Below are 18013 nucleotides of genomic sequence, written 5' to 3'. Positions count from 1 at the left end.
CTGCCATCCCCTGGGCTCTGCATCGTCGACAGCCAGGCAGCAGTAGAGGAAAGAGTGAGGAGGAGCACACACAGCAGGTTTTCCTGTGAGTCCTGGAAGTGGCACATATCACTTCTGCCCACATTCCAGTGGCTGGAACTCAGGCACGTGGTCACACTTAACTGTTGTCAAAGGAGTTCTGAGCTGGACAGTAGTGGTGAAAAGAGATTTTGTTCAGGAGCTATCGCAATGGGGGAAAAGAGATCTCAGCATAGTACTGGGCTTAGTTCCAAATACAGCATGGACAAGTGAAAATTTCTAGCCAAGGAGCAGGGTGGGGTCAGTGGATGGAAAATCACTGAGGAAACGTCAGGGGTAAGGGGGATTCTGACTAAACCAATTTGACGGGATTCTTGCTGAAGACAGGCCAGGGTGAGCACATACCAAGGGTAGGGGATGGGGAATTTGATCAGACACTGAGGGTGGGGGATTCTTGCTAAGTTGACTTTAGCAGGATACTTGCTACAACTGAATGATGCAAAGAAGAACACGGGAGCCCAATGGCGGAGGCCTAGTTGGACAAGAGTTCAGAGGAGCCTGACTAAAGTGTGGTCAAGGAGAGGGTCTTGGTTGCTGCAAGGGAGACTGGGAAAGATGGTCTAGTGCTGTGTCCAGGGAGAAGAGGAAATGGATTTTGGTGAGCATCCTACAGTCTCTGCCACACTGCAGTATAGCTGAAGTACAGGATTTGGAGTCTGTCCAAACCGGGTTCAAATCCAGGCTCGGCTCCTTACTAGCTTTGTAGATTTGGATGAATTATTTAACCTCTTTGAGCCTCAATTTCCTCAGCTGAATAATGGGGGATAGTAACCCCACATAAAGGATGATTGAGAACTAAAGAAAGCCCCAGTGGTACATAAGAGATTATGTAAATTATAACCAATAAATTATGACTATTATTACTCTAGTCATTGTTATCTTTATTATTACCATGTATCTCAATTTTACTGATTAACTAAAAATTTAATAACGTGCACGTGGCAAAAAATCTACATAGTGTAAAAGTAGAAACACTGAAAAATATGTCTCTCCCTCATCCCACCTTCAGTTCCCTTCCTCAAAGGCAGCCACCATTAGCAGTTTCTTGATATGTTTCCAGAAATATGCATATACAAGCATGCGTATATAAATAGCCCTTTTTATTTACCCAGTGCTATCATATGATACACTCTATTCTGCACCAATTTTTTTTCCTTTTTGGTGGGGAAGATTGTCCCTGAGCTAACATCTGTGCCAATCTTCTTCCACTTTGTATGTGGGATGCTGCCACAGTGTGACTTGATGAGTGGTGCGCAGGTCCCCACGCCCAGGATCTGAACCTGTGGACCCCAGGCCACTGAAGTGAAGCGGGTGAATTTAACCACTTGGCCAACAGGCCAGCCCCTATTCTTCACCTTTTGCTTCATTTAACAGTATAACTTAGCTATTGTTTCATATCAGTGTATATTGATTTACTGCATCCTTTTTTTATGGCTGCAGAACACTCCATAGTATGAGGGTACCATCACTTAGCTGGTACCCCGCTGACATGCATTTAGCTGTTCACAGGGTGTCACCACTCTATAAAGCTGCCATGACCACATTCTTGTGTATGTGTCTTTGTGCACTTGTGCGAGAATATCTGTAAGATAAATCTAGGATTCATACCATGCATTAATTCTCTTAGAAGTTAGGATTTAAAATTTGGAATGTTTTTGCTCTAGTAACTGCTGTGGAGAGAAAGGATTGGGAATTGGAGACTCAGCTTGTCATGAGAAGATCAGATGTAGAGTATGTTGTTTTTTGTTTTTTTTTTTTAAAGATTTTATTTTTTCCCTTTTTCTCCCCAAAGCCCCCTGGTACATAGTTGTATATTCTCAGCTGTGGGTCCTTCTAGTTGTGGCATGTGGGATACTGCCTCAGCGTGGTTTGATGAGCAGTGCCATGTCCTCGCCCAGGATTCGAACCAACGAAACAGTGGGCCGCCTGCAGCGGAGCCTGTGAACTTAACCACTCAGCCACCGGGCCAGCCCCTAGAGTATGTTGTTTTTTAATTTTTAAAACCTTTACTAATACAGACCCTTGTTCCCTATTCCCATGATACCTGGGAGTCCAGATTCCACAGCAAGAATATTTGGCAGATTTATAAACCAATGCAAATTGGCTCTTCACTTCAGAGTTTATTTTCCCACATAAACAAGTTGTCCACCAATTTTCTGAATCCCACACCTGTTAAAGAAGTTGGATTCACCATAATAGAAACAAACTCCATTTTTTTGTTTTGTTTTTGAGTGACAGAGAAACACACACTGTTGAATGTTTTCTCTGTGTTAGGTATTTTTCATATATTGTCTCATTTAATCCTTGCAAACATTTGAGGTGAAAAATATTTTCCCTCTTTTCCGGACAAGGAAAGGGCCGGGTTCACAGAGGTTGAGTAACTCGCCCAAGGTCATGGGGAGCCAAGATTTGAACTCAAGTCTTGGTGACTGTACACTCTGTGGGCCTCTTTTGTTCTTAATTGGGGGATTCAGTAGAACTTTCCCGAATGTCAAATAAATTTTACCTGTTGCATGAACATCTGATGATTAGCAGTGACTCTTATTAAAGATTCTGTGGCTTTTTCTGAGTTTAGTAGAGAAAGAGAGTCTGTAACAGCCCCAAGCTGGGTATCTGGCATGCTTAGACCTTACGTCATTAATCCAGCAACTCTCAGGTGACTACATAGGCCAGTCTACACTGTCAGCTCTGCTGGGTTCCACTTTCGGATGTTTCTACCCCTCAGTTCTCAGGCAGGATTGCTCTCTGTATGACCCTGGACTCTGGCTTGGCGTCTTTCCCCAGTGTCCTTCGTACACCCTTTATCAAACTTCTCTTAGTGTGTTTTCTATCTCTTAGCAAAGGAAAGTCGTTAAAGCACTTTCTAAATTGTATGGCATTATTATTACTAACGACCTACACCCCACGACTCTGTTCTCCCAATTCTCCAGGCTTTGAGCTGGCATCACCTCGACTTGAAGTCTGCTCTCATTTCTGGAAGCTGGGTTCAGTTCTTCAGCTCCCAGGAAATCTATTGCCTATGAACAAAAATTAGACATTAGAGCTCCTCCCTCCCCCACATTTTAAAACAAGATATTTCAAGAACCACAGTCTAATTCAGTCCACTGTATACTGAGAAAGGCCTGTTTTTCCGCAGCATAGCTTAGACTCAGTGCTTTGTGCCTGTGAATCTCTTTTTTATTAATTTAATGTGTCTTTATTAACTGTTGGCTCCATGTTAGCACAGTCCTTCTCCTGTTGGGCTATACATTCACTCTTCCGTTATTATTTATTAACAAACATTTGTTAAGGGCCTGATAGCATCAGGCCGCCACCTCCATTCTCTCACACATTCCTCAAAAACCCTGCGGAGGGGGTAGTATTAGCCTCCTTTGCAGGCGGGGAAAATGAGGCTCAGAGAGGTTCATTAACTGGTCCGTGTTTCATCCAGTAAGTGGTAGGTCTGAGATTTGAACCCAAGTGTTTAGGTTCTAAATCCATAAACTCTCCCAGAGGAAAGTCAAGGCTTTTAGTTTCTTATTATCTTGCTGCTTCGCTTACTCCACCCAGCTCCTTGATTAGTGATGACTCCCAATCCGTAGCATGTTTGCGAGCCTTCTGGTGCGGGGATGGTTTTTTTTTTTTTTTTTGACAGCAGTCAAATAATCTATACTGAGAAGACATTACTTAATCCAGAATGGGAGATGGTAAAAATCCACAGGAAATCTGGAAGAAAGGAGGGGGAGCATTTTTATTTGACTGGCTGGCTGATTGATCTCTAGAGGGTTTCCATTTTGTTTTCCATTCCTTTTCTCCTTGGAAGGCTAAATTACTTCAAGGAGCTCCACCTGGTTCTTAAAAGTGTCTAGGAGGTTGCAGTTAAGTAAATTCCCAGCCTGTTGGGTTTTAGGTTTCCTGAAGCCTTAACTCAGCATTGCCCAAACTTGTCTGATCATAAGAATCACCTGGGGCATTTGTTAAAATTTGATTTCCCGGTAGGAATGGGACCTGGGGAATCTTTGTTTTTTGAACAAGCCCCGGCAGGCAATTCTTGTGATCAGACTAGCTTGGGGAACACTGAGCATCATCGCTGGGAGTTAGGTCCTCCTTGTGGACTATCCTCTAGATTTGAAGCACAGCTGGTCACATTGTATTGCCGTGGAAAGAACATGAATTCTGGAGTCAGAAAGCAAAGGATTCTGACCCCAATCTGCCCACTCAGAAACTGTGTTGTCTTGGGCACATAACAATGTCCCCATCTCCAGACCTCTGCTGCCATTTCTTCTGCCCGGAAACAGGAAATTGTCTTCCTTTCTCTCCCCATCCCTCTCACCTCCCTTGTCTTCTTATTCTTCAGCTCTTGGGCACATTGCCTGATTTTCCCCAAAGCTGGGTCACCTGTCATTATTATTATTACTTTTTTTTTTTTTCTGGTTAGGAAAATATGCCCTGAGCTAACATCTATTACCAATCTTCCTCTTTTTTCGCTTGAGGAAGATTAGCCCTGTGCTGACATCTGTGCCAGTCTTCCTCTATTTTGTATGTGGGACGCCTCCACAGCATGGCTGATGAGTGGAGTAGGTCTGCGCCAGGTTCCGAACCCACAAACCTGGGCTGCCGAAGCAGAGTGCATGGAACTTTAACCACTTGGCCACAGGGCTGGCCCTCGTCATTATTTTTGTAATAATCTTTTAAGTGTCTATTGTGCCTCACTAGACTCCAAGCCCCGTGAAAGCAGGAACCATAACTCTCATGTTTATTATTTATGCCTCTAATATTCATTATTTATTGCTTTATTATTATGACTTTCACATTTCTTATTGCATACCCAACATCTAGCATGGTGAAGTGTGAATGAACTCCGGGCTTTGTTTTCCTCATCTGTAAAAGTGGATGATCACAATCTATCCACAGGGCTATTGGGAGATTAAATGAAATAGCATGAGAGCAACTGGCATACAGTAGGCATCTACTAAATGTTAGTTTTTATCGTCCTTTGGAGAACTTACTTATGATTATTGTAGTGAACAGAGCAGATTACAACCAAGGCTTTAAGGCCCTTTGCTTGGCACACCATTCTAAAAAGTTTCTAGTATTCTTAAAGTTTCAGAGTTTAGTTTTCTTTTTTCTCCCCAAGTCCAAAGACTGTCCTCCAATGGTCTTTTTAACTTTGTTCTGGTGACCCGTTTCAAGGTCTCTAATAATTTTACCTGATCTCCTGTGGATAACATATCTTTAAATTTTCTTTATTCAGTTTGGTGCTGAGAATGAAAATGATATAATTATAGCTTGAACTTAATATTTTAAAAAGATCATGGGTGGTAGAATGGATTTCAAAGGTAGCTGTATGGAATCTCTTTTTCTGGAATTCTTTAGAAAAGAAGAAGAACATTGGCTTGTGAAGCTTTCTTCTAATCATTTGACTGTGAAATCCGGGCTGATATTAGGCGAAGGAAATTCAGAATTTTATTTTGTTTCCCCACCCAGTTAGGAATAACTTTTGGATGTATGACCGCCATTCAGATTTAAAGAGAAGGACTTGCTTTGACAGGCCCTTCTGCCCACACACTGGCAAATGGAAGATGCCCCAGCACCAGAGTGACCAACTGTCCTGGTTTCCCTGGGACTGAGGTGGTTTCCATGGCACTGGACTTTCTAAAACCTGGACAGTTCTGGGAAAACTGGAATGAATTGATTGGCTATCCAATCCAGTGCGCAGAGAGGCTTGTTGAAGGAACTGAAATAACAGTGAAGTGAAACATTAGCCTGCTTTTCTATTGTTTTACGAAACACAGGAACCAAGAAGTTAAAACTGCTTTTTTTTTAATTTTGTGAAAGTTTTTGAAAATTAATTTCACTTTTAAAGCCACTAAACTAAATATAGGTGGTCTTAAATGTGATTGCTTTTGCACTGTTTAAAAATTCAATGACAGTCTTTTAGAAATGAATGGTATTGTATTGTAAAACCCAATTCTGTCTTTTCTGCCCTGAATGGCTACAGCTAGCCAATTTATGTGACCCATTTTCTAGCGTTAATCATTTTCAGTGATATGTTGTGAATAGTTCATCTTTGAAGTATTTTTTTCTAGTTAAACATCAATAGTAGAACTGATACTATCGTTGATGAATCCTGAAAATAGGTCAGTCTTGAAAGAAAGGCTTTAACTCATATAAATTGTATATTATCACTTAAGTTTCACAAGGTAAAATTTAAAATTATCTTTATATGTATTTATGCCTATCTTATTCCCCAAAAGTATGTAAAGTGGCTTTCAAAAATACATACATTGTTATAAGTTTTTTAAAAGTTTAGGCAAAAAAAATCAGGGCAAAGGAACGATAAAAATGGTGCAATAAGATGAAATTAGGGAAAAGTTAGTGTCTAAAATGCATGATCTTAAGATCTTGTGGTTTTTGTGATGAGACACAGATTTGGCTCTGAGTTTCCTTGGTACCAAGGAAAAACAGAAATGTACCAAGTTGTACGTCGTGTTGCCTCTAAGATAAAATAAAAGATGCTGCTTAAGCGAAGCGCAGCTTTTCCTAGCACCAAAGACTGGGAGAAATTTCCTGAGAGGGCCCTTCATAAAGGAGCCCATGTGTCATAGGCATCTCTCCAACAACCCCCTCTAATCAATACAGTATCAAGGTGTTGTATGAGATAGCGCCCCTCAGTGCCCTCTGAGGGCATAGCAACCAAGCGCCGATAAGACGGTTACTACATTTAAGACAGAGGTCCTTCCCTGGGGTTGTGCCTCAGGCTCCTGGCAAGCTTTTTAGCATTCAGATTTCTAGGTCCCAGCCCACCTCTACTCAATCAGCATCTCTTTACTTTTGAAAAGCTTCTGAATAATCGCGACACAGAACAATTTATTTAGAGTTTTTTTGGAAAGATATTCAAAGAGGAAACCCAAATGTCCAATAAACATTTGAAAACAATAATTTAATCTCACTAGTGTAATCATGAATATGCAAAGTAAAACAATGATGAGATACCATTTCGCATCGTTGGATTGGCAAAATATTTAGCAGTAGCTAGCAGAGTTGAAAATGTGTGTACTCTGTGATCCATTTTTAGAAAAATTCTTGTCCATGTGCACAAAGAGATGCAATGAGGGTGTTTATTGCAGAGTTCTTCGTAATGAGGAAAATTTGGAAAGCATCTATATTCCATCAATTGTGAGATACATAAATCAATTTATGATGTGGTTTGAGTTGTGTCCCCCTCGAAAGATATGTCCACGTCCTAACTGGTATATGCGAATATGACCTTATTTGGAAATAGAGTCTTAGCTGTAATTAAATTAAGGATGTCCAGATGAGATGATCCTGGAATAAGGGTGGGGCCTAAATCCAATGATGAGTGTCCTTATAAAACACAAAAGAGGAGAAGACACAGAGACACACAGAGGTGAAGGCCATGTGAAGACAGAAGCAGGGACTGGACTGATGGTCTACAAGTCAAGGAATGCCAAAGGTTGACAGAAGAGAGGCATAAAGTGGATTTTCTCTCAGAGCCCTCAGCAGGAACCAACCCTGCCAATGCCTGGATTTCAGGTTTCTGGCCTCCACACTATGAAAGAATACGTTTTTGTTGTTTTAAGCCACCCTGTTTGTGGTAATTTGTTATGGCGGCCCTAGGACTCTAATAAAACCAAGATCTTCCCCCAAACCACAGGGATACCTGGAAGAGGGTATAGTTATGGGGTTCTCCCTAGGCCAAGAGAATGGAAAGATGGAGCTGATCATCTTCCACAGTGCAGTGGAAGCCGTTCGTCCTGGTTTGAGGCCGAAAGAGCCCTTGGAGAGATGTAGTCCAACTCCGCCCATTTTTAAAGATGAGGATGCGCAGACAGGGGAAATGACTTGCCCAACCCCTATTGCTAATAAGGGGCAAACTAGGATTTGAACCCAGTTCTGTCTCACTCCAAAGCCTGTGTTCTTTCCTCTTCCTTGTGACACTGGCCTCAGAATGCATCGGGTCCTCTCAGATCAGTCTGGCGGCACGGCTGGAGGAAGGAGCTCAGATGCTGGAATTGGAAGACCTGAGTTAACCTCTGCTCTCCCAGCTCTTCCAGCATGGGAGGGAAAAGGTGATTACCTTCTCTGACCCTTAAATTCCCCTTCCTGATACTGAGGCTAACCTTTGCTCCCAGAGCACCTGAATCCCTCGATGGTAAGCCTCAAGTGAGAGAATATATGTGAAAAAGTCTTTATTAAACTGTAAATCACTATACAACTAGAATACTGTTATCATCTAGTCTAGCCTCAGACCAGGAAAGTGAAAACTCAGAAAGTGTGGTAAGCAGAATTCTAAAATGACCTTCACACGTGGATAATCCTCTCCCTTTGAGTGTGGGCGGGAGCTGTGGGTATGGTGCCATGTCACTCCCATGATTATGTTACATTATATGCCAAAAGGAAGATAGGTGTGGGTGGGCCTCAACCAATCAGGTGAACCCTTTCAAAGCAGAGTTTTCTCTGGCTGGTTGCAGAAGAGGAAGTCAGACAGATGTGTTCCGACTAGTCTAGAAGAAAGCAAACATCCACATTATGAACTGCCTATGGGCGTCACTATGGCGAGGCACTGCCAGCAGTCTTGAGTTGCTGAGTGTGGCCTGGCCCACAGCTAGAAGGAAAATGAGGACCTCAGTCCTACAGCTGCAAGGAGATGAATTCTGTGAAACAGTGAGCATGGAAGATGACCCTGAACCCATATGAGAACCGCAACCCTGGTGACACCTTGACTTCAGCCTTGTGGTAACCTGAGCAGAGAACCGAGCTATGCCGTGGTGGACTTCCGAACTCAAGAACTGTGAGCTAATAAATGGGCGTTGCCTGAAGCCACTAGATTTGTGTTAATTTTTTTGTGCATTGTTGGAAAACTAATACAGGGAGATTAAAAGCTTTTCCCTGGGTCGTAGAGCCAGTAAGTACACATGTCTCTGTATGCCTCTAAGAAGCTCTGAGCTTCTCTGAGTCTGCAGCTACATCTTACTGATCTCTGGAGTCAAACTGACTGGATTTGTGCCCTGGCTCTGCCACTTATGAGGTCAAAAACTCAGGCAAGTTACTTTATTCGCTGTGCCTCAATTTCCCCATCTGTAAAATGGGTATGGGTAGAATAGTACTTACTCCTGGAGTCATTAGCAGTGTTAAGTGACTTTACATATGAAGTGCTTAGAACCATGCCTGGTACACAGTGAACACTCAGCGAATGTGGTGATGCTGGTTTCGTTACATCTCAGCACCTCTCCCAGTAGCTAGGACATAATAGGCACTCAATGAATGTTTGTTAAGTGGATGAACTAATTAATTAGGACTAGAATCTTGGTCTCCTGATTCTTAATTCTATAATATTTCTACTAATCATTATTTGCAATAGGATACAGATTTTTCCAAAGCTGACTTTACTGGCCAAGTTTCTTCAGGATGAGCCAGGAAAGCACCAGATTTGTAACACTGTGAAAATACCGAGGTGTTTAAACTGGTACAGTGCTTAAAAACCTGCGTGCTGTGGAAGCGGCTGGAAGCTGTGAGTGGGCTGCCTTTGCCTTAATAGGCCACTTCAGCTGATCAGGGTGACATCCGCTTAATGCAATTGCCTAATTACCTGGTCATCAGGGAAATGCCACTGTCATTGCCAGCTGAGCTGGGCTCTCAATCAGTTTGTTCTGAGTTCATTAAGTAAATTAAAAGGTATTGCTTAAATACTTAGTAGAGGAGTAACAACTCTCATCTCAAGGAGCTAGTGAGAGCAGTGGCTTTTTGCCGCAGCTATTGACTGTGTTGATCTTTGAAAAATGAGATTTGGAACTTGACAGTACAGCTCAACATCAGAAACAAAAGGAGACTCCAAAATTTGATAAGGATACACGTACGCTCTCACCCCCACTCCCACCGCATTCAGGTTGTTGTTGCTGGTAATTCCTTTTAGAATTCCAAACAGCAGGGCGGCCTACTGCTGTGAACTAGCCCATCACTCCTGAACTGGTCCACATCGAGGGCGTCCATTTCCCTTCTCACAGCTGCCTTGTTCATCTGCAGAGTTATTACCAAACCCTGGCCTGGAGAAATGGATGACCACAGCCTGCACACATCTGCTGTCCGCCCGAGCAGTTTCACATTAAGATTTGTTTTGAGGCTTATGTATTCTGGTCCCGTTCACTTCCCTTTCCGTTACAAGACCCTGTAGTCATTCCTTATTCCCACCACACTGAACTACATGCCATTTATTCCTCCAGCATCTATTACTTGCCGCTCCCTGCCCAGGATACAGAGATGATTAAAATGCTGTTCCTGCCCTGGAGAGACTTCTAATCATGCTCCCATGACTTTGCACGTGAGGCACCTTCAGCCTAGACCACTTTCCTGGCTTCTGGGCTCGGCAAATCCCAGCTCATCTTTCAAGCTTCTACCAGACCACCTCCTTTCCCCCAGAAGAAGAACTCACACCCTGCTTCATGCTCCCGTAGCTCTTGGCTCCTCATCTTCTGGAGCGTTTGCCACTTTGCATTGTGATTTATTTACAGGTTCACATCCTAAAGACAGGGACTGTGCCTTATTCTCTGAATCCCCAGTGCCTGGCATTGAGTTGGTGCATAATAAGTTCTCTTGAATTAATCAATCAGTTAATAAAAGAGTATAATTATTCTTATGTAAGGTGTGTAGGAGGGTAGAGGTGGGGATGGAGCAAAGAATAAATGTGCATTTCCAATATCTCTTTTACCAGCAGGGGGAGAGATGTGTTTAGTTTATAAATATCCCATCCTGTAAGCCTTCGGATTCTGTGGTCTGAAAGGCCAAAGAGAGGCTCAGGGTCTTCCTGAGTGACACCTCAAATTTCTCTGGAGCCATTTTACTTCAAGTAAGAGGGAGTATGGCCTTGATTAAGTTGAATCATGTCACCTATGGAAGGCTAATTTCTATTTTTCACCTTTTTTCTATTTGCTCACCCTTTCTTTAGTTCTCTCCTCTATGACTCACGAATTTGGACTTCTTGCTTTGACTTCTCTCCACTCCCATTCCTGTGTTTGTGATCTCATAGTTCTAATTAGATGTCCCATTGTCCCCTCAAGCTCAGTACTTCTAAAAGTTAACTGCTTCTCTCCCAGATGTACCCCCATTCTCATTCGCTCTATCCCGTTAGTGGCTGTTTGGGGCACTGAAATCTGGAGGTGAGGATTAGGATAGGCAGAGATACTCAGCAGAAGATGCAGGTGTTTTTTGTCAGAGGCAGTTCAGCACTCTGGAGAGCTCCCAGGTGGGAACAGCTCCCCTGCTCATGTCCTCCCTCTGCTCCTTCCCACACACATCAGGCTTAGTATACACCCCCTTGTCACTGGAGTTCCATGGTTGTTATAGGAAACTCACTCGTTTCTCCTAGGCTTAGTTCTCTGGGGACTGAGGACTTAATGGGGCTGGGTTCTGTTCCTTGCTCCACAACTGACTAGATACACTACCAGAGACCAAGTTATCTGATTGCTCTGAGCCTTGATTTCTTCCTCTGTAAAATGCAATTGCAGCGTATCTACCTACTTGATAATGCTGTTGTGAGAGTGAATTGAGATAGCGCATGTAAAGTATGCAGCACATAATATAAACTCCATAAATAGTTGCCACAATTTTTATTATAGAAATTATTGGTACAATTGCATTAATTCTTCTAATAATATGTGATGGTATGACTTGAGGCTCTCATGGCCGTGGCATGTCTCTGGGAGATTACAGGCTGGTTTTAGGGATCAAGAAGAGCAAATGAGTTTAGGGGGGCAGAGCCCTCTTCTTTTGTCTAGTAAGTCCTCTGGGAACATAGATTTGCCAAGTGGGAAATACCCTGCATGTGGCAAATGGGGAAACAGGCCCAAAGAGACCCAATAATGCCCAAGGTGGCTCGGCGAGTTAGTGGCCACAGACAGAGGAGCACCGAATCTCCAGGCTCTTGCTTGCTCTTTGCTTGGTATTTGCACATACTGTTGCTTCCTCTCATGAGAATGACCTTCCTTCTCTAGTCTTGGCAACTTCTCTCTCTCTCATCAAGAGTCAGCTCCAATGCCACCTAGCTCTCTGAGCCTTGGTTACCTCTTCTGTGAAATGGGGCTGTGATGGCTGTTCGTAAGGTTGTGTGGAGATTAAATGTGACCGCGTGGGTAAAGAGCTTAGCTCTGAGGCATGTATATAGTCTAGTCATGTGTCGCTTAACAACGAGGATACATTCTGAGAAACACATTGTCAGACAATTTCATCGTTGTGTGAACATCATAGAGTGTACATATGCGGACCTAGATGGTAAAGCCTACTACTCACCCATATGTGTGGTCCGTTGTTGACTGAAATGTTGTTATGTGGCGCATGAATGTAGATGCTTAGTAAGATGGTGGCTACAGGCATTACAATGATCTGTTTACGTGTCTGGCTCAGCCGCTGCACTATGAGCTCTTTGAAGGAGAGGACCATTTCCTTCCTCCTATTTTCCCCTCTCCAGCTTTGTCTCCTCCTGCTAACCCTCTGCTCCCATGTGTGGAACCTCTCAGCGTCCCCCGAGCATACCGCCTGGTCAAAGGCACGACTTGCTTGCATGTTGAATGAATGAATTGATGTTCTGGCTAACCCGTGGTGCCTTAGACTGGCTTTCTGGTTACCTTATGGAAAGTACTGAAGTTTCCTGGGTATCTGGTTAACGGGATGAGCTGCCCTAAGAAGTGTCAGGAGTGACTTTGGGAAAAGTTGTTTGATATCCTGGGTGGGAGGAAAGTCCTGCTGAGATGGAAACCTGATTTTCTTTGTTTCCATTTCAGTTAATAAGCACATTTAAAATTTCGATGTGGAAGAGACTGGATAATTTGAGGCCTAGTGGTGAATTAATATAATTTACCCGCAGTGAGGGAGTAGAGAGCAGGGAGATTACTGTTGATAATTTTGCAGAGCATAATGAGTTAATTTATAATTTATAATTGATATTAGAGCTCTTCCATAGGCTGAATTATGATGAAATGGAGTAAGAGTCATTTAACGTGGTTATTTTGTTGTTTGTGTTACCCTTATGAATTGGAAAGTGGAAAAAGAACATAGTGCTAAATTGGTGTCTAATCTTTCCAGAGCTATTTGCTAAATAAACTGGAATTTTAATTAAAACTGCAAGCCAAGAGGTAAATCACTTTAGAAGTTTGTGAAGTTTTTCTTTTTCTCTTGCCTAATCTAATTACCACTAATAAAGATTCTTTACTGGTGGGAAATTAGACACCAGAATAAATAACTGGAGGAGATGGCTGTGGGGCACTGAAATTATGAAAGGGACAAGGTTATCTTCCCCTCCTGCTAATGTGGGCTGTTTTTTCTGTAGTTAAATTGTTTGGTAACAATTTCGATCTCATTAAAAGTATTGTGATCAGAAGCAGAAGGAAGGTGGACGACAGCCCTCACGGCAGCTCTTCCAGCTTTATTCATATGAGTCAATTATAATGAATGGATTTAATAAAAAATACAACATCCCTTGGTGATTAGCTCCATGAACAACGAATGGTGGCTTACCTAGACTATCACATTTGCAATAATGAAGAAGTGAACAGGAAAAGGAAACTTCATAGATCACAAAAATTGCTGCTTTCCAGCAAAAGGTTGTTAATTAGTTATCCTCTTGGCTATATTTATTGGCTCTATTAGAGGATGAGTAATTATTGTCTTCCTGGGAAACCCATTGGAGCCAGACGGCGCCTTTATTAAACTGGAAGGCTCCTCAGAGCGCTAGCTATCCCTGTGGGAGGCTCTCCATTCAGAGTCTCCAACAACCAGGAAGCTGGAGGAGGCGAGTCAGGAATGTCAGCCCGTGGGCATGAGAGAAGGGCTTCTCTAAAGTGTGTCAGCTGTCACAGTGGTTCTTACATGTGGACTTCCCGATGTGCTCTTGCTCCTCCATGCCCCACCCCCGCCCCTACTCCCAGTGCATTCTTTTTCTCTTCGCCCAGTCACCACCGCCTCCCTGTCCCCTTTCTCCCAGCTTTGGCTGCCTCCCTCATGGGCCTGGCCGCCCTCAGTCTCTCTCTACCTCTCCTCCATTCTCCATTCTAGCACTTCCCTTGCTCTCCTCCCCCTGCAGAATTGAGTTCAAGCTCCTCAGCTTGCCCTATGAGCCTTCACGGTCCGTCTGGGCTGTGTGGACCTCTCCAGCTTTGTCTCCCTTACTCCCCCTGGGCTCCAGGCACCCGGAACTTCTCTGACTCACTGCCTTCCCTCTGCCTGATTTCCCTTTCTCTTCTCTGCCTGGCAAACGCCTGCTTCACACCTAGCTCAAATGGCCCCTCCTTGGTTAAACTTCCCTCACCTTGAGCAGAAGCCATTGCTCCTCCTGGGCTCTCACACAGCACATGGTCCCATTTTTCTGTAACACGTCTGCCTCTACCCCCCAGCCTGGCTCCTGAGTCCCTGGAGCTATGTTGATTCACTACTGTTTTTCAGGAGATGGCTTTGTTGAGGGCCAGACCTGCTTTCTCCACCATGGGGGATGTCTCAGGACTCTTCCTCTCTGCCTTTCTCACCATAGGACGTAAGTAGGTGAAGAACAATCCAGGAGGCTCGCTCTCAATGTTCTGTAATTGGACTAATTTAGCTCCTACTATGTGCCAGGCCGTTCACAAATATTCTCTCACGTGCATAGTTGTATGTAACCTTCACAGCAACCCCTGTGAGGGATGCTGTGCTAGTCCTCTTTCTCAGATGATGAAACCAAGGCCCTCAGCAGTTGGCAGGGCCAATATTTGAATGGCAAAGCCTGGTAATTGCGTAAAACTTAAACTTTTATTATCAGAGGTTCAGTTCCTCTTCCCAAAAACAGGTTCTTCAACTTAAGTCAAGGAACTTTTGTGCAAATACGGGCTTTCCTCAGAGGTTAGGTGCATACCCAGGAAGACCTACATGGTTTCAAATCCCCTGAGCATACCTGTGCACGTTTAACTTAGGCTGGTCCTAGAAAACACTCCTGTCCACCAGCTCCTTTGGGCAACAGAGAGATAGGGGTGGGGCAAGTTGTGGTTTTTTTCTAAATCTTACCAGCCAATAGGTATGGAGTGAAGGGTGATGGGAAAGAATGGAAGAGAAGGAAACCAGCATGTTTTGAACAACTACTGTGTACCAGGCATTGTGTGCTAGGCACATTGCTAGTTGGCTCAATCACATTATTAATCCTTCCAATAAGCCATTACTGTTCCCGCTGAGGAAACAGGCTTGGGGTGCCCCATGTGTGGGCTTCCCCCACAGCCCCATCCAAAGACACTGCAATCAGGAAGCTGGCTGGTCCCTCACCAGCAGGAAGAGGCCTTTTCTCATCAGCCCCATTTTCCAGAGGCAGGAGGGCGCCTGGAAACTCCCTGTGGCCCCTCAGTTGGGTCGCTAGCGCTTCTCATCCCTCTGGGAAGATAGCAATGCCCTTAGCTGACATGTGAGTAACAAGAGGAGTGAGCCGCCCTCTTCTCTCCAGCTTGAAAGGGGCTCACCTTCCTTCTAAATGCTCACATTCGGCAGATGGAACTGTGTTTCAACAGGTCACACCCTTCAGAATTTGACGGGTTTCCATCAGTATTTCTTTGTCTGCTTGCTTTCTTGAAGAAAAGAGTGCTAAATTTTTAGTCCATCCTTGAAGGGCAATTGCTCAGTCCTTTCCTTGTCTTAATTGGCCTTCTCTGGACTTTTCTGTGCTACATTCTTCCTTGAAGCGTTAACCACAACTCTTTTTTTCATAGATACACGTGCTCATTTTTTTTTCATACATTAATTCATCTATCCATCCATCCAGCTTAGTGGAGTCAAAAGAGAAGAATCTTTGGAGATAGACCAACATGGCTTCAAATTCTGGGTTTGCCACTTATTAGCAATGGAGTTGTATTTTCTTATGTGCAGAATGCATATATGTAAAATATCTGGCACATAATTACATGCTCAATAAATAGTAATTATTATATTCATTATAAAGATATATCAGTCTTGAACTTTTTCATTCTTTCTTTCTCTATGACCTTGTTCTAAAACTGGAATGATGTATCTATTGCTGCGTAACAAATTTCCCCAAAATTTAGCAGCTTAAAACAACACACATTTATTATCTCGCACAGTTTCTGGGGTTTGGAATCTAAGAGTGGCTTAGCTGATGGTTGTGGCTCAGAATCTCTCACAAGGCAGCAGACAAGTTGTGGGCCAGGGCCACGGTCTTGAAGACTTGACTTGGGCTGAAGGATGCACTTCCAAGCTCACTCACATGGCCTTTGGCACGAGGCTTGGATTTTGTACCTCTCTCTGGGCTTCCCCAATGTGAATGATGATGAGAGAGAGAGAGAGTGTGAAGCCACAGTCTCTTTATAAAGATATTCTAATATTAGAAGTGACATCCCATCACTTCTGCTGTAGATATTGGTCACATAGACCAAGCCTGTGACAATGTGGGAGAAGACAGCACAAGGGTATGAATTCCAGGAGGCAGGGATCATTGGAGACCATCGTAGAGGCTGCCTACCACAGATGGGTAGATCGGGGAGAGGACAGAAAGAAGAATAAAACGTCTTTACCCTGAAGCACTCTAATGGGGGGACGGTCATATAAACATAAATACCCTACAAGGCAGTGGCTGTACTACTGGCATCAGCAGAGTGCAGGGGGAGCATTGGAGAGAAATCTGTTAGCTCTGCCTGGGGGCATCACGGAAGGTTTTCTAAATGCAGGTACACCTGCTTGTTCATATCCAAGTCTGTGCAATGATGCTTCATCTTTGGTTGGCATCTTTTTTAATTGAAGTTACTCATTGAGGTGATTTGCTTAGTCATTAAAAATAATAATCTATCGTATATAACAGCAATTTACTGTTTACAAAGTGCTTCCCCATGCATTACCTCAGTCCACATAACAGCCCTGGGAGCAAGACAGGTTTGATCGCTCTTGTTTTCCTCTGTTGTAGTCGAGCTGCTGAGGCTTAGAGGGGCAAGGTCAGTGTGTCAAGGTCTCTGGGTGGGGTGTGGTGGGCCAGGGCTTGAGCCAAGCTCTTCCTAGTCCTAATGTGCTGCTCTGGCTGCTGCGCCTTCCTTGTATGCTCCCCGAGTACTGTGGGCCCCTCACTTTAAAGCAGCAGTTTGGGTCATTCCCCCCTGTGGATGCATTACACATATGCTTGCCCGTATCAAAGATTATTTGCCACTTTTATGCCCAATCACTTGAAAGATTTTCTGTTCGTGAAGAACCTTTATGATTCACAAAGTATGGAAATGGGAATTGTGCTTTCATCAGCATTCACTGTGAAATTTCATTGTGCAGAATCCCTCAGGGGTTTGAACCTCCTCTTTGGACCATTAGAAGAGGGACTTGAAGCTCAGTTCTTTAAGCACAAATACGCTCAAAGGATGCTTAATGGTTTCAGTTCTTGTATGAGCCTGCCTGTTTTGCAAGTTTTTAGATTCCTTCTGGGCAAGAGGGAAAAAGATTTTGGGTCCGCACAGTGTACGCGATGAGGGAGGGGCTCCTTTGTGGCGAAGACGGTAGCATGTGGGGAGAGGGTAGGTCAGTCACAATAGTTCATGTGTGACTAATAAATACAGCTGTGGTCATCAGTCCAAGATCAGTCGTGTGCAGTGGTTACGTACACGGGCCTTGGAATCAGGCAGACCTGGATTTGATGCTGATTCTGCCCTATTAGCTCTGTGACCTTGGGAAAGTTTTTTAATCTCTCAAAGCTTTGGTTTCTTCATCTGTAAATAGGATTAATAGTAGCATCTTTCTCAAAAGGTTGTTGTGAGGATTAAATGAGATAATATATGTAAAGTGTTTAACACATAGACATAGTAATAACCATTGCATAAATGTTAACTTTTATGATGATGACGATGGTGATGATGACAATGTATTATTGGAGTGGCTGCTATTCATAAGTTCCTTTATTCATGGATTCGTTCATGAAACATATGGCAGATGTTGCTAACGG

At 43.5% G+C, this 18013-nt stretch overlaps 1 protein-coding gene across 8 annotated transcripts in view; it reads left to right on the top strand.

Annotated features, from left to right (window-relative positions):
• The window catches only part of TTLL11 (tubulin tyrosine ligase like 11), a 227450-nt gene that overhangs the window by 21579 nt on the left and 187858 nt on the right, over positions 1–18013 (top strand). The gene's annotated exons all lie outside the window — the stretch shown is intronic.

The sequence above is a fragment of the Equus caballus genome, chromosome 25 (assembly GCF_041296265.1).
Source record: "Equus caballus isolate H_3958 breed thoroughbred chromosome 25, TB-T2T, whole genome shotgun sequence".
NCBI lineage: Eukaryota > Metazoa > Chordata > Mammalia > Perissodactyla > Equidae > Equus > Equus caballus.
Note: the sequence above shows the minus strand (reverse complement) of the source record. Positions and strands in the feature narration are given on the sequence as shown.